Here is a 17,441-nt window from a genome sequence, read left to right on the forward strand (position 1 = left end):
TTTATTAGCTCATGGTTTTGAGGCCAGAAAAAAGTCCAAATCAAGATGTCATCAAGGTGATGCTTTCTTCCCAAAGACTGGCATTCTGGGGCTGGCTGCTGGTGATCCTTGGTCCTTGGCTCCTTGGTCGCGTGGCAGTGCACATGGTGGCATCTCCTGGCCTCTCAGTTCTCTTCCAGGTTCCATTGAATTTCAGCTCCTTGCTTTCTCTTTGTCTGTCTGAATTTTATTCTTCTTATAAAAGACACCACTAATGGGATTCAGACCCATCCTGATTGGGTAGGGCCATGCTGTAATGGGAGTAACCTCATCAAAAGGTCCTACTTACAATGGGTTCGCATTCACCAGAATGGATTAGGTTTAAGAACATGTTTTCCTGGGATACATAAAGCTCCAAACCACCACAATGTGTGTGTGTATACACACACATACACACACACATATATACACACACACATATATACATATGTATATAAATGTATATACATATATATAAGCATGTATGTATCTGTCTATATATAGATATGCAAGAAGATATACAATTTCATATTCAGGTGGCAGAAAACTACTTCTTTTTCCCCCAGCTTACCTGCTGAAAAGCTGCATTTGTGATCTCAGCAGCTAACTTTCTCATTCACTAGAAGGTGCTATTATCAAGGAGCTTATAATATAGTTGAGGAAATTATGAATGCAGACCTGAATAAATGATAAAAATGGCAGGAGTGTCTGCTTAGAGGCATGGGCAGATTCCGAGGAGGAAGCAATGAGCTCTAGCTGTGTTGGTCTCAGACGTGGTGGCAAGTAATCTGGGCCTGGAGGATGAGTAAGTCAAAGCAGGTGGGGAGAAAGAGAGAGAGCATTCCGGAAGGAGAAGGGCCAGGCACGGGCCAGGCATGGAGGCTGGAGGTCATTTGTCGTGACACCTCTTCTTCCAAATGTTTCTTACCTGGACTCCATAATTGTCTTTTTACCGTGTCTTCCATCTTTCATTGCTGTCTCTTCCAGTCGACTCTCCTTAAACAGTCAGATTGATCTTGCTAAACCTCAAGACAAGCCATGCCACTCCTTTTCTTAAATCTTCTTCAAATGCTACCACATGCCCTTGGGATACAACTCTGTGTAATCCTGACAGCCTCTTCCTCCAGCTCCGTCTCTTAGACTCCTGTCCCCATGCACCACACTCACTGCCCACTGTGTCCAAACCCAACTCCTTTCAGTTCTCCACTCACCTGCAGGCCTTGGTATATGCTGGAACCCTGTGTCCTCACTCACCATCCCCTGCTTAGTGTTAGACGTGAATTCCTCCAAGAAACCTCTAGACGGAGTTAGTGCCCTTGTTATGAGCTCTTCTCCCCTCTCCTTCCAGACTCAAAACAACTGTTACTCTAGATCACACTTTCTGGTTTAAAAACCAGTCTCCCCACTGAAGTATCAGCTTCCTGAAGTCAGGCACCATGTATGTTTGTTCACTATCTCTAGCCCATTGCTGGCAGTCAGTAAGGTTTTTGTTTAATGAAGGAGGGTGGAAAGGAAGATATATTTAAGGACTATCAAGTAGAACAGTGTTTCAAAGGAGGTTTCAAATATTGGGCACCAGAGTCATGATGTAACCAAACTGGGAGAGTCTTGAATGCTGGGAGATTAGAATTTGTCCTGTAGGTCAAGGGTGAATAAATTCTAAAAACTGCAGGGGAAGCAGGAGCCACAGTGGGTGAAAGGCCAGAAACGACGCCAAGGTGCTGTTGGGTCTGTGGGCCATGGGGTGCAGACTCTGAGGAGAGGGGCAGCTGCTGCTCAGCTTCAGCTGATTATTGCCATGTGAGAACACAGGCCCAGAGTTGCCAGATTTGTGATTTTTCAAGAGAAGCCAGAAATCTGGATTTGTGTGTGTGTGTGCATGAAATCTCTGTTTTTAAATGTTGGTAATTAAATCAAGTTTTTGACAAACACAGTGTGAGCCAAACAAAAGCCATCTGTGGGCTGGAGTGAGCCCACAGGCTTCCAGTTTTCAGCCTTCGCTAGTGGCATTAAAGTTGCTTGGGTTGAGAAGTAACAGATTCAGAGAGGCCTTGTAGGAAGATAACCGTGTAGGTGATACACGGTCTCTATAGCCAGGGGAATCCTTTGGAGGCCAGAAGACCCACTGAACCCCAAGTATGTGCCATACTAGGGGATAAATACTGTTCCCAGTGAGAGGAGAACTAAGGTGGTACCTGTGGGAACAAACCCCAAATGCCCTTCCTCTCTCCACCTCTGCCATCTTCACCTAAGCAGATGAGTAGCAAACTGGGTGAACCTTTGGGACTCCGAACCTAGTGATGTGACAGTTGCTTTGGGCCTGACCTCATACCCAAGCTTGCACCCCTGGGTCTCACTCTCCACCTCATGTCTGATGTCTTGCTTTTCCATGTTGTTGGACATACTGTCTCGATAACTCGCCCAGTACCTCCACTTATCCGAGACCTGCCTTGTTTTAATCAGTCCCATTACCCAGATTTTAATAGTGAGTTTTTACTACTCACCTACAGAGGTTTTGGTGTTAGCCACTATCAGCTTGCCTGTTTAATTTATTAACACCTGTTCCTGGGTTCTCCATTGTTGCACTTTCCCAGTCTATTGGGACGCCTCTATTACTAAAGTTTAGGTCTTCCTACCTGACGCTCTGCTGGCTACTGCCAACTGAGCCTACTTCCTGTTCTCTTTTCTTTTGGGAGTACATTGTATTCTACCCTCAGACTTGATTTCCCCCAAGACCCTTCAGAAGGCTCTGTCCCTTCAGGGTCTGCCCCCTCCAACCAGTGGTCTAATTTTGGATCTTTACCCTTTATTACCCACCCAGCTGCATGTCAGAACTTTGATAAAAAGCATCTACCCATTCTTTAAGACCAGCAGAAGTAAAGGTACAGAACATCTGCATGTGTTCCAGGGATTTGTTTAGATGGGGCAAGGATCAAGTTAGCACTTCAAATTCTCCAACACTGAAAAAATTATGGCTTCCCTTCCCACTCGTATATGGTTTTAAAAAAAAAAGAACTGTGAAACTCCAAAGTCACATGTGTGGTAAAATTAAAATAGCCTCCTTTCCAATTTTCTGATAACAGAATTCTGGATCATTGAATTAAAACCAAACCAAACCTTTCTCATATTTCCCCCCTACTTTGATGGTGCTCTAAGCAGATCAATCCATATTGGGTATAGGGGTAAGGCAGGGAGAGAAGAGAAAGAATGTGCAGCAGTGACGCTGCCAAGGGGACAATCCAAGCAGAGTATCAGTGAGACTGAGCTTAGGGTGATGATAAAGCAATGATTTTTTTTCCTTAATAACTCTAGATCCTAGTTTTCCCATAGCTCCTTTTCCTAGTGAATTAATAACATCAGTTACCTATGGGAAAGTCTAAAATAAAGTCATTGAGTTTCAAATAGACTTGAGTCCAAGCACAACAAAGCCAGAATTTTTTGAGAGAAAAAAGGGGTTCATACATTTCAAAAGCTTCTCACTACATAACAAAATCCAAGAGTGGCCAACTCAGATCCCAGAGATTTTACCGAAAGCTCCAGAGCCTGGAAAGGTGGAGACAGTTGGCACGCAGGAAGTATCTGGTGGGCAGGATGGGGAAAGCCCTGCCTGTGCTGGGAGAGGGGTTCCGAGGGTTAGGGAAGGGCATGAAGTCAGGGACGTGGGATTTTCTTCCACCTGATGACCAGAATGACCCTGGTCGGACAAAGGCAAATGGGACCAGCTGATCACTGCTCAGTGGACTCCAGCACAGGATGCTGGGCCAGCAGGGGCATGAGAGCCATCTTAGCAGAGGACAGCCAAGGCCTTGGTCCCGAGGGCCCCTCCACTGCTGCACACAAGCCTGCACTTGGGTACTTTCTTGGGAGGGAAGAAACAGTCCTGATGTGGAGTTTGAACTTTGAATGCTTTTAATTGACTGCTTTAAATATTCTCATTTGTTTTTCTGCCACCAACAGACATGGGGCTCAAGGAAAAAAAATGAGATCAGTCATAGCAAAATAAAAGAAAGATCTTTTTCTTAATATCTGAACTAGAGCATATGCATTTCAAGTGTTTTCCTATGATCTGTTCACCTCTCTCAATGGACAAAAGGAAAGTCAAATTAATTTGTCTCATTACTAACAGCAACTTTTGATGCTATGGCTGCAAAGGAATTTAGAAACTTTTCCAATTAATTTTGACTGCACTTGGTATAATTGAGAGTTGATTATAGAATAGGTATAAAAATTTGAGAAAACTGTGAAGTTTTGGTTAGTGTTAATTTAGTCTTAACACTTACTGTAGATTAAATAGTTTTGCATCTCAGAATCTTAGGGTTAAAAGAAGTCTTAGAAGCAATTTGATTCAACTTCAGCCCAATACAAACGTCCCTAATATAACACGTTGGTGTTTTATCAATAAGGTGAGATACTTGGAGGGCTCCTGGAAATGTTTGAATTCCTAGGGCCTTCTACTATGCGCAGCACACAGTGAATGTTCACTAAATGCTTTAGTGACTGTTCAATATATTGATTAGTTGGTAAGAAGCAAACCAGTATAGCTTAGAATAAGTAGTCTAAATCTCCAAATGTAGTTTTGTTCATTGTAGACAAAAGTTTATTTCTAAACCATAGCTTTAGCATTTTGATGCTAGAAACATCTAAATCAGTGACTGTGATGGAGATATTGAGACTATGCAAAGGTTAAAATTCTAATTTTCTATGCTTATATATCAACGTTAGGAATTAATATACTTTGTTCAGCAAGAGTTCAAACAGTGTTAGGCCCATTCTTTGAAGAGATCAAAAACCCTTCCAGATTTTGAGGAGACATTTTCCAGAGTTTGAAGAGATACTTCTTTATAGCCAGGTATATTAAAGAATCATGACTTTAAAACATGCTTTCAATGTTAATACTTTTAATATTAAAATATAGATTTCACATCTGGGAATAAAGAAAAAAAAAATAGAGAATGAATTTTCTCCCCCACAGATAAGCAAAGTCTCACCTAAAAAGACAAGCCAAGACTGCTGATTGAATTAGCAAAATTACAGCAGCAGCAGGGCCAAAAGGCTTACAGACTTCTGATAGGAATATTCACAGTAGGGAGTGAACTCAAATAATAAAAGAAAAACTTTCTAAAAGGATGGGAGCCCAAGTTGTTGCATCTCCATGGCAACAGCAAATGCAATATTTATGCCCTTATTTATGCTTCTATTCAACCAAAAAAAAACGCACGGCATTTGCCATGGTAACACCTACATCATATATGTATGTATCACTTCAGATAGGTGACTGCTATTTGAGAGAAACAAACACATACTGAGACGTGAGCATCATGTGAAACGTCTCTTCGTTTTACAGTGTTTTTATGGAAAATTGTGTCCCAGTGGACATTGACATCTTTTTCTCAAGGGCTGTTTTCCAGTTGCAGTGGCAGAGTATCCAGGTGTCTCGCTGCTTCTTTCTCTGTTATAAAGGCAGGGTGGAGTGATGTTAGTGCGTCATGGCAAAGGGGTGTGTGAGGAAGTTTGAGGTCAGAGTGTCAGGGCTAGGACAGGTTAGAGGGGATTCCAGCTTTGACAGGAAAGAGGAAGGTGACTCTGGGGCCTCACCACCTGACCCTGTGGATGAGCAGAGGAGATGGTCATCTCTATCTCCAGAGTGATTTTAAAAGCCTTGAAAGGCCTATTTTCTCCAAAAGATTTCTTCATTGAGGGATGAAATTCTGACAGTCCTATCTTTCCATTAAGGCAGTGATGTTGCCTCTTATAATGCAATTACCTAGGAGAATAATGCCTTAATCTTAAAGTAGCCATTATCACCTTGGCTCTTACAAATTGATGCATTGGCTTTCCCAGGCCCTGGGAAAGAGTTGGACTGAGGACTCGTAAGCTCTGAGTAGAGGGGAAGGAAGGTGTTGAGGGTGGGGAGATAATGGGGAGGCTGCAGTTTGGGTACCTGAGAAGAACTGGATACTGTGTGGCTGAGGGATGGGGCGCAAGGTGCTGAAAGGGGAAAGGGGCCAGGGAATGAACAAATAATTCCAGAAATATTGATCGTGTCAGCTTCATGGCTGCTACCAGGCTCTGAAAACAAACTTCACAATTTTGCCTGTGGCTGCCCAGGTTTTCAGCTTTTTAATTTACTCTGCTTTGGCCTGACATAAAAGTTTGAGGTTTGGCTGAGAAACAAAGGTTCCATGCTGTGTTGTACTGCCTCCATCCCCATTCTCTCCTGAGCCTCTTAAGATAACAATCTTTCCTAACTGCATCTTTGGGATGGCCAGTCTAGCCACACGAGAGGGCAAACTTCCATCACTTATCAACATTTCCTATCCTTATTTTATTTGGCACTTCTCCTCTTCCTTTTTTTTATTTCTGGTTATATGACCACCATTTCTTGTAGTTTCTGGCCCAGATAATCTGGAGAAAGGTAAGAGAGTGTTTTCTTATCTGAGAGTCAAGGCTATTTTGTTCTCTTCCCAACTCTCAGTCCCGCTGAGCTGTTGGTGCTTCTGATTGCCTAGTTGCATTAGTCAGGCACAGCTCTGCTGCAGGAAGGAAAACACTCCAAAATCTCAGCAGTTTAACACATGAAGGTTTATTTCTCATTCGTGCAAATTCTGGAAGCTCCCTAGGGCATCTTCGTTCCAGACCTTGACTCAGAGATCGAGGCTTCTTGAAATTGTAGTGAAGCCATTGGAAACGGAAGAGAGAGCTGGAGGTCCTTGATATTTCAGTTCAGAGGTGATGTGTTTCCCTTTTACTCACGGCCCACTGGTCAGAAGTAGGCACGTGTCTCCCCAAACCCATAACCATCAGGGACCTCGGAACTGTGGCTGAGCTTACAGATACCCAGTGGCAGTAACTAACCAATCTGCTTAGGCTGGTATCTGCTAACCAACCTTCTTAGACATGTGATTCCAAGAATAAAATCAGGGTAGTTAGGGTGAAGTTAGCCAAGGTGATCAGTCTTTGAGACACCAAGGATGAAATCTTCTGAAGATTAAAGAAGGAAAAAGATTTATTTTCCAATTCTTCTGGGAAGGGCAATAATTGTTCCTAGATAGGTCAAGCCAGCCAGAGACCTGCCATGGGACTGAAGAGCCTCCTTGGTTTGACTACAGGTTACATATTATCCTGTCAGTACACACTGGAAATAGCTCCTGTGGTGGAAGTGTTCATGACTAGTTCTTTCATGACTATTGCAGCTCTAAATAATCTGTTGCTTTTGTGTCTTACAGGCCCTACCTGAGTTCCTGTCACCTCAAATACCTGTAAGTATAAACAATATGTAAGATGTGTGCTGTCATATCAGAGAAGTTGCCCATCTGCCCTAAACACCTGGTTATTCTGGAAAATCACTGAATTATACCTATATTATAAAAATCAGCCTTTGCTGGACAGGGATGTTGTGAAATTAACCAAAGAGGTATAATAATACATTAGAATGGTGACTGTATCAGCTCTGAGAAACAGCCTGAGGCATAAACCGAGGAAGTGGGAAACTCCAAACAGGATCTTTATGACTAAGGGTGTCCCTGTGGTGGCTGAGAGGAGGCCAATGGACCACTGGTCTTGCCGAGGAGAGGAGTGGTGAGTCACCAGGCCTCACTTCCTATGGGAAGCTGCCGTCTTTGCCGGATACCGCCAGTGCTGTTAGTCTGCTATACATGATTCACTGCTAAATTAAATGGTGCCTGGTATGGATCTCACAGTTGTGTGTACACCAGTTTCACTTCCAAAACAAGACTGTAAGTTAAAAGAAAATAGGTCCCAAGTCTGTGTGTCTTTTAGGCTATGGCATCTTGTATGGAGGAATCTTATCCGAAATCTTAGAAATTTAAAGCGAGAGATGATGACCTTATATCTACTTCAAGAATCTTATGGGAGATTTAAGTTACAATTGCAGTTTTAGGTGGGAAAGAAAAGCAGAAAAGATGAGCATGGTTTTATGTCCATGAAACACGCCCATACTGTAAAAAAGATTCCTTTCTTGTCATGATTCTCTTCTTTTTGATTCACTAATAATTCAATATTAATAACACTGAAGTCTCTCTTGTTTGATCCTCTTGATGGCTTGGACGTGCAGGTAGACCAGCTAGGAATAGAACCATCTTTTTTTTTTCATATTTTTTTATTGTAGAATATATAACATATATACATAGAAGTGATAACTCTCTAAGTGCAATTTAACAAGCAGTTAGAGAGCAAATTTCAAAGAATATTATAGGTCACAGTTCCACAGTTTTCGTTACTTTCCCATTGTGAACTATAACATATATACAAAAAGGTAATATCTGTCAAAGTATAATTTAACAAGTAGTTATATAGGAAATTTCCAAAGTTGTTATGAATTACAGTACCATAGTTTCTGTTATTTCCTTATTGTAAAATATAACATATATACAAAAAGGTGATAGCTTTCAAATTATAATTTAATAAGTAGCTATAGAACAAATTTCAAAGGATGCAATGGATTACAGTTCCACCATTTCAATTCTTTCCTTCCAGCTATTCTAATACCCTAGCAACTAAGAAAAAGAAAATTATATAGAGATTCAGTATTCATAATCCATCGTTAAATTCCATCTTGTCTGTTGCTACCACTTCCTCTAGTTTAATCACTTTCCTGATCTTCAGGGATGTCTAGGCAGTGACCACCCTAAATTTTCATGTTGAAAAGGGGTGTTGACATTATGGGAAAGGGGGATATGTCTGGTGTCTGGTTGATGTTCTTGAAGAGGGTATTGCCTCAGGGTTTGGGGACTTAGCTGGTCTAGGAGTTCTCTGAAGGATTTAAGATTCTGAAGAATAAACTCAGTGAGTGAAACTTTCATAGAGTCTCAGATAGGGATCTGGGTATGGTATTATTTAAGGTTTTCGGGACTACTGTTGACTTGGGCTTATCATGCTGGGGTCATTTGGCATATCCAGGTGAAGCTTGCATAGGAGTAACCTCCAGGACAGCCTCTTGCCTCTATTTGAATTTCTTAGCAACTGAAACCTTATTTTGTTGCCTTTCTTTTCCCTCTTTTGGTCAAAAAGAATTCTCAGTCCCTCCATGCCAGGGTCAGGCTCATTCCTGGAATCCATGTCCCATGTTGCCAGGAAGACTCATTCATCTGGGGGGTCCTATCCCATGTCAGGGGGAGAGTGATGAATTTATTTGCAGAGTTGGGCTTAGAGAGAGAAAGTCCACCTTTGAGCAACAAAAGAGGTTCTCTGGAGGTGACTCCTAGGCATAATTATAGGTGGGCTTAGTTTCCCCTTAACAACCATAAGTTTTACCTGAGCAAGCCTCAAGATCAAGGACTTGACTTATAAAGTACAGGGTTCCTATGATCACATATCGTATGTTATGTCCATGATAATCCATTCATATCTCACATTATCATCACTTAGTTGTGTAGTCCTCATCACTCTCCATTTTAAACAATTCTCATGACCCAAAACACCCCATAACTCTTGTCAGCCCTGAATTATTTGTCCCTATTATTTTCTGGTACTAGTGTGGTATTCCTATTAATTATAGTCCCTAGTATGCAATAGGTAGGCTTTTCCCATATATAACTGTGTGATATTTATACTTGCATCTCCAGTCCCTCACTTAGTGACTAAGTAGGTACTCAGTGAATGTTTGAAGAATGACTGAATGCATTAGTGAATAAGTCAGTGAGGCTCGGAGACATTATGACATTTATCCAAGAAAACCCAGCTGATGATGCAAAGCTGGGCCTTGAGCCTGGACGTCAATTTCAGGTCTAGGGTTCTTTTTATGTGAGATGCTCCCTCTCCTAACCATGGGTCTTGCTCACTCTACTCATCACATTCACATGGTCTCATTTGGTTTCCAGGTAAGTGCTTCGCTGGTAGAGTGGGCAGTGAGAGTGGTAGTTATCACCAGGACCCACTACATAATTTGCAGGATCCAGTGCAAAATGAAAGGGCAGGGCTCCTTGTTCAAATATTATTAAGGATTTCAAGATGGCAACAGCAGAGCATTAAACAAAGCACGGGGCCTTGTATGACAGCCCAGGTCGTAAGATGATGAGGCGAGCCCTGGTTATGGCAAGGAGCACACCCTCCCCTTCAGGAGGTCAGCGTGGTTACTGAATCCAGCCCATGTGGTTTGAGCGAGGCTATCCTCAGTAGAGCTGGATCAGTCATCTCCAGCAGGAAGGGCCAGAGACTAGCCCCTGCGGAACACGGAGCACAGACGAGCCCCACACACGGGTCATGCCCAGACCTTTCCCTCCACCCGCTGCCCTAGAGCACTCCTCACAGGCACAGCCCGGGGGAACTCGGTGCCATGGGGCCGTGGGAGCCACATGCTCCTTCCTCCGCCAGCTCCTGTGTCTGTACTACTCACTCTGCTTTCACTTTGAACCCCAAATAATCCACTGGCACAAAACATTAGTGAGCTCCTTGGATTTGATGTCAGTTTCACAGAGAAAAGCTAGGAGCATCTACACTGTACATCTCGAAACATCTTAAAATCCCTCAATAGGAATTTCTGTTTCCCCCAGTCCCCTATTTGACCTTGTTCTTCTTTTTTCACCTCTCTGCTCTTTCCCTTCAAAGACCCCAACCACTGTGCCTCCTCCACATCTCCCGTCCCCTTTATTTTTGGAACTTCAGATTCCTGATCTCTTCAATATGTAATGCAATTCAGCCTATGGTAGCATCTAACTCCAAATGGAAAAGAGAAACAAAGGGCCCTTCAGCCAATGGGACCCTCTCCATTTATAAGGTGATTTAGTGACCATCGTTGTTATTTCAGTGTGCCCTTTGGGGTCTCCTGCTTCACCTGGATTCATTATCAGTGTATTTATTTGATGTCTGTAAGTGAACGAGCACACTTTTCCCTATCCTTGTTACTTTATCCTAGCACCTCTCCCATCCTGGCTTTCACATGGGGGTATGGGTGGCATTCGGGGTGGCTACAGCTGTGTGTACTAAGTGTGCTGTCCTGGAGAGAGGTGGGGTCTTTTCCCCTTAGTCCCTGGCAGGAGTTGATTATTGTCCTGGAGCTTGGGGGGAGACGGTGGTGCTGAGTCTCAGTCCTGGATTGCTAGTCCTGTCTATAAAGTAACCACTTTATTCACTGCCATGAGCCTGCTATTATTTTGTAGCCTTACAACTTTTGTCCTGTCAAGTCTGGCCACCAGAAAGAAATGGTATGCAATTTATGTATAGAATTCTGTGCTCTTTGCTATTGTCATGAGAGAATGCTTTATATTTGGCAGGCCTTTGTCTTAAGAGAAATGCTTTTCTGCCAGAATAAGATGCAAACTCGAAAGGAAAGAACACAGGCAAGACACATTAGCCATTTGGGGGAAAAGACACACGCTGTCAGCTCTTCCCTTGTGGGAAACATAACCCCAGGGTTAGCGTTACTAGGTGTGCTCTAATGAAGTCAGCTGGCTCAAAGTTGGATGGAACCGTGCTCCTTGGAAGAGCAACATTCATGTGCTAATCTAGCATGACAGTCAGTTTCTTTTCAGTATAAGGAAACTTCAAATGAAAACCACAAAATGTTAGCATCTTTCCTGACTCCCTTCGGTGGCACAGTGCAACTTCGCCTGGGTTTTCATCCTCGCTTCTGGTAGGGCATCAGCATCCTCCTTCCCCCGGGCAGGCAGGTGCGAGATGCTCCTGTGCTTTCTTATTTCAACCCCAGCCCCAACTCTTCTCTCTCCTCCCTTTGAACCAACCCCGTAGCTGCCTCAGGACCGTGTGCAGCTCCATAGACACAGGCTTGTTTGTGCCGGTAGGATCCTCAGCGTCTTGAGAATGGGGACTGGTCTCGTTTGTAATAGTGTCCCATGATCAAGCTTAGGACCCAGCATAGAGCAGCTGCTCAATAAATACTCATGGAATAAATGAAAGAGTAGAAGAATAACTGAATGGTCATTTCCAAAGCAATCTCCAGGTAAGTACTGGGGGTGCATCTACTCATGAGCAGTTCCAACGGCCGAGGGCTTTGTCTTTGTCAAAGATCCTCAGGTAGAGGATTTGGAAGAAAAGCAGGAACTGGAATGAATTATTGGTTGTCAGCCTGAAGGTGAAATTTCCAGACATAGAATTTAAGGATTGGTGATAGTTTTCATGAAATAGGTTTCCATGAGTTGAAAGGCACCTTAGAAATAATCTTATTCAACCTCTCTTTCTTCCTTGTCATCTTTTCATCCTGCCCTCCTTTTGCAAAGGTAGAAACTGAAACCCAGGGAAGTTAAGAGACTTGTTCAAACCACACAGTTAGTTGATAACAGATTCAAGAACACACCTGATCTACTTCTGACTCATTTTCCCCTGTGACCTTATCCAGAGGCCATGGTTCTTAGTCACTTTGGGGTCACTCTTTGATGCTCTGATGGAAGCTCTATGCTCGTCTCACAAAATGCATGTCCCCTGAATCACCCAGTGTTCTGCATGTCATTTCAGAGGTTCCGGGGATCTCTGTAACTCACTATTTATTCCTCCCTTTTCTGTTTATTTTCACTATTGGCATTGGGCACATGTTAGAAATGTCTCTGGGGTTAAACCCAAACTTGATCCTCACTAAATGTTTTAGATCCAGAACCTTTAAGTCTTATAAACCAAAAAGGCAATTTTCCTGCTGCCTTTGATTAATTTTATGGAGGAGTAAGAAAGTTGTAACTGTAAAATGAGATGAAAAAAAGGAAAATTACAAAAGGAACAGTCGGGTTGAACGTCCGGGGAAAAGAAAAAACCTTTCTAAGTGGAAGAACTTTCAGAATGTGGAGTCATTGCCCAAGGTAGGGGACTTCAGGCTCATTGCTTGAATCATTGCCAGTAGACTGGATGTGGTTGTAGCATACATACCTTGGGGAACAATCTCTCTCTGGCAGAGGACAAGTGCAGGATGACTTAATAAATTGTTTCTATCTCTAATTTCTCTGATTCTGTGAAATGAAAGCATTAGTCATAGACCTCCTAAAAAGCAAGCCATGTTAGAGTTGGCCTGATCACAAAGATGGGGATAATGTTAATGTCCATAAATGGGTTTTAAAATTTAAAAATATGGTGTTTACTGGAAGACAGTAGGAGCCATGCTGGAATCTATTGATTTTAACACTGTTGCTTTTTAGCACTGGGCACTGCAGATGGTGTAAGAAAACCGCTTAGGGCAAATATGGGCTCTCCCACTGGGGACCGTCTGATATACTCTTCTTCAGCACAGGGCTGGGACCATTAGGATCCCAGAAACTTTGCTGCGCGTTCTGTCTCTCTGCATCACTGGGAGAGGGACTGTGGAAGAGTCCCATGGCCATGAGGATGCCCAAGTAGCCACAGGTAAAATAATGTGGTCTCGGGTCCACCCATTTATTTACTCACAAATTTAAAATAAACCACCCAACCATGACTCCATTTCTTCCCATCGCATACTGCTATCTGGCACTGCTACACTTTCTATCACATAGAAAGCCATCCATTGTTTTCCCATTGAAATCAGAATAAAACCCAAACTCCTTGCAATGACATTCAAGGCCAAGAAACATGCTCTGAGCCCCTGCCTACTCTGACCTCATGTTATCCTCCTTACACCTTATTTACTAAGATCCAACTGCAATGCCCTTATTTTTGTCCCCTGACATGCCCAAACAATACCTGTCTCAGGATATTTGATTTGCACTTGCTCATCCTTCTGCTTGAACTACTCTTACCTTTGATCTTTACATGGCTCCCTTCCCATCACTCAGGTCTCAAATCAAATATTCCCTCTTGGAGAGGCCTCCCCACCCATCACTTGAGCTAAAACCATGCCCCTATCACTCTAGACTTTGCTCCAAAGCACTTACATGTACTGGAAAAGCACCGTGTTTGTTTCTGTGTATCGGAACATTAGCTCCAGGGTACAAACTCTTTCTTAGTACCTCAGACAATGTCTGGTTATAATAAATGCTCAGTAAGTAGTTGTTGACTAATTGATTGAAGAAACTTAAATTAGGCATGTACTACATGCCAAGAACTTTCATATATTTTGTCATTTAATTTTTATAAAAGCTGTATACCTTATGAACTATTATCTGCATTTTACAGGTGAGAAAACAGACTTGGTAAAATAATTTGCTCAAGATCACAGAGCAAGTAAGTGCCAGAACTAGGACTTTTACTCAAGTCTTGTGCATCCAAATCCCAAGTCTTTTCATTAGACATCCTCATTGTATACAGGGGAGTCTATCATTGAGAGCTTTGTGGAAGCCTGTATACTTTAGATGTTTGTATTATTCTTTCTAATTTAACCAGTAAGTTGAGCTTTTCCAGTAGAATATTAATAATGCACTTTCATTTCAAGGTTTTTGGTTGAGATGTATAATCTTAGTTTATAAGCTGCCTGCTTCTGCAAATAGAGAGGCCCAGAGAAGGTATTTGGATGTCCTCTTAGCATGCTCCTTGTACTCCTTCTTGGAATCTCCACCTTTGTTCTGAATCACCTGGGAGTTAGCATCCCTGACCCCATTTACCTATAGAGTAAATGACATGTCTGCTCCAAGACCTTGCCCAACCCTCATGTTATAATGAGTTCAGAAAATTCTTCCATAGGAGGTTCATAGGAAAAAGACCCTTCCCATGTTGTTGTGTTGGGATTCTCTTTCTCTTTCACTACATGTGCAACGGCTGGTAATTTTAGATCCCAGGTACAAACAGCCAAGTCATCTAGGGTCCTTGGGTTCAGAACACCTCCCTCCCTCTGTCCAGCCCCCACCCCCCCATCCTAATCGCCAAACCATCCCTAGAAGCCTGGGGTAAAAATATGATCAGAGTTAGGTCAAATCAGTATTCTTCTTCCCTACCCTTCTGTTCCCCTACCTTCCTTCCTCCCTCCATGCTTTCCTTCCCTTCCTTCCTCTTTCTTCTTTCTCTCACTCCCTTCTGTCCTCTCTTCCACCGAAGAACATTTATTGGGCCCTCTCCATCTGTCAACCCTGAGTTGGGTGATAAATGATTCATGGGCAGTTCAGACATAATCCCTGTCTTTGAGGCTGGAAGAAAAAGTTAGAAATGTAAACACATATGTATAATAAAGTCTATCTTGCCCTCTTGCATAGTAGTCTGGGTAAAAAATTCTAGTAGACCATTATTTTCCCTTAGAAGGTAACACTCCACTGTCTTTTGGACTCCGTTATTACTGATGAGAAGTGTGCCAGAATCCTAATGGTCATTTTTTTTTTTGTTTAATTTTAAAGATTCTAAAAAAGAAATTCTTGATGTTAATAGTTTCACTATGATGTATCTAGGTATGGATTCATCTTTATTTACTCAGCTCAGTATTTGAAGTGCACTCTAAATAAGGAATCTTGTTTTTCTTCAGTTATAGAGAATTTCAGCTACTATCTTTTCAAATATTGCTTCTCTACCATTGGAATATTATGGAACTTATAAAACCTACCTTTCATATCTGTCTAAGCTGAGTTTGTTCCATGCTGGATTCTTCAGCCTTATTTTTCCTTTTTTATTTTAATTAAAATGTTTTTTGACACAATCACAAACTTAAAAATAGGTTCGAAATAGAGTACAAAGAACATTTTCCTCCCGAAACATTTGGAAGAAGATAGCTAGCCTAATGCTCCATCACCTCCAAATCCTTAGTGTGTATTTCCTACCAATAAGCCCTTTCTCCTACATAATCACAAAATAACCGTAAAGATCAGCAAATTCATGTTGATACATTGCTACCATCTAATCTTCAGACTCTCTTCAAAATTTCACCAATTGTCCCAATTACAGTAAAATTATGCAGGTCAGAATTGCACGTTGCACTTAGTTGTCATATCTCTTCTCTTTCTCTCAGTCTGAAATATATCAATATTTTATTGAATTTTATGGCCTTGAGATTTTTAGAAAGTACATTTAAGTGGTAGAATGTCCATCAGTCTGGGTTTGTTTGATATTTCCTCATGACTAGATTCAGGTTATGCATTTTTGGCAGGATTATCATAGAAGTGATGGATATTTTTCTCTTTGCATCACATCACTGTTGCGTTATTTCAAATTGTCCCATTACTGAAGATGTTCTCTTTGGTCAGTTGATTAAGGTGGTGTCTGCCAGTCTTCTTCAGGGTAAAGTTCTTCTTTTTCTCTTTGTAATTATTAAGTGTTTTGTAGGAAGATATTTGGAAACTATTCACATTTACTGTTCTTTATCAAATGTTTAATTTATTCATTCTTTGGTTATTTCTACATGTTTTTCTATTTTATTTAATGGGCTGTAGTCTGATTCTCTATTCATTTTGATGCTAAAATTGTCCCCTATTTGGCCAGCAGAAGGGAGCCCATCCAAGCATACTTTTGTATCCTTTAGATATGTTCCCATTATTTTTGACCATTTCATTGCTTTCTGGAATGACCATATGTTCCAGGCTCATTTTATGCTTTCCTTGTTCCAGTTGTGTTACCAGCCATTTTCCTAAGAAATATGAATTTTACCATGGAGAGAGTACTTAGAAAGCAAGTTTCGAGCACTTGGTGTGCTTGTTGTTTTTTATGGTGTCTGTACTCCAAGGCCCTTTAAGTGGACAGAGCTTGGAAATATATGTATGTGTATGTATGTATGTATATAATAGATAAATAGGTAGCTATCTATCTGTATAAATATAGATATGTGCATATGTATGTATGCATGCATATGTATGTATACATAAACATATTTACTCCTATATTTATTTATTTATTATTTTTTTTTTAATCATTTTATTGAGATATATTCACATACCACGCAGTCATACAAAACAAATTGTACTTTCGATTGTTTACAGTACCATTACATAGTTGTACATTCATCACCTAAATCAATCCCTGACACCTTCATTAGCACACACACAAAAATAACAAGAATAATAATTAGAGTGAAAAAGAGCAATTGAAGTAAAAAAGAACACTGGGTACCTTTGTCTGTTTGTTTCCTTCCCCTACTTTTCTACACATCCATCCAAAAACTAGACAAAGTGGTGTTTGGTCCTTATGGCTTTCCCAATCCCATTGTCACCCCTCATAAGCTACATTTTTATACAACTGTCTTCGAGATTCATGGGTTCTGGGTTGTAGTTTGATAGTTTCAGGTATCCACCACCAGCTACCCCAATTCTTTAGAACCTAAAAAGGGTTGTCTAAAGTGTGCATAAGAGTGCCCACCAGAGTGACCTCTCGGCTCCTTTTGGAATCTCTCTGCCACTGAAGCTTATTTCATTTCCTTTCACATCCCCCTTTTGGTCAAGAAGATGTTCTCCGTCCCACGGTGCCAGGTCTACATTCCTCCCTGGGAGTCATATTCCACGTTGCCAGGGAGATTCACTTCCCTGGGTGTCTGATCCCACGTAGGGGGGAGGGCAGTGATTTCACCTTTCAAGTTGGCTTAGCCAGAGAGAGAGGGCCACATCTGAGCAACAAAGAGGCATTCAGGAGGAGACTCTTAG

Source organism: Choloepus didactylus, chromosome 14 (genome assembly GCF_015220235.1).
Source record: "Choloepus didactylus isolate mChoDid1 chromosome 14, mChoDid1.pri, whole genome shotgun sequence".
Classification (NCBI taxonomy): Eukaryota; Metazoa; Chordata; class Mammalia; order Pilosa; family Megalonychidae; genus Choloepus; species Choloepus didactylus.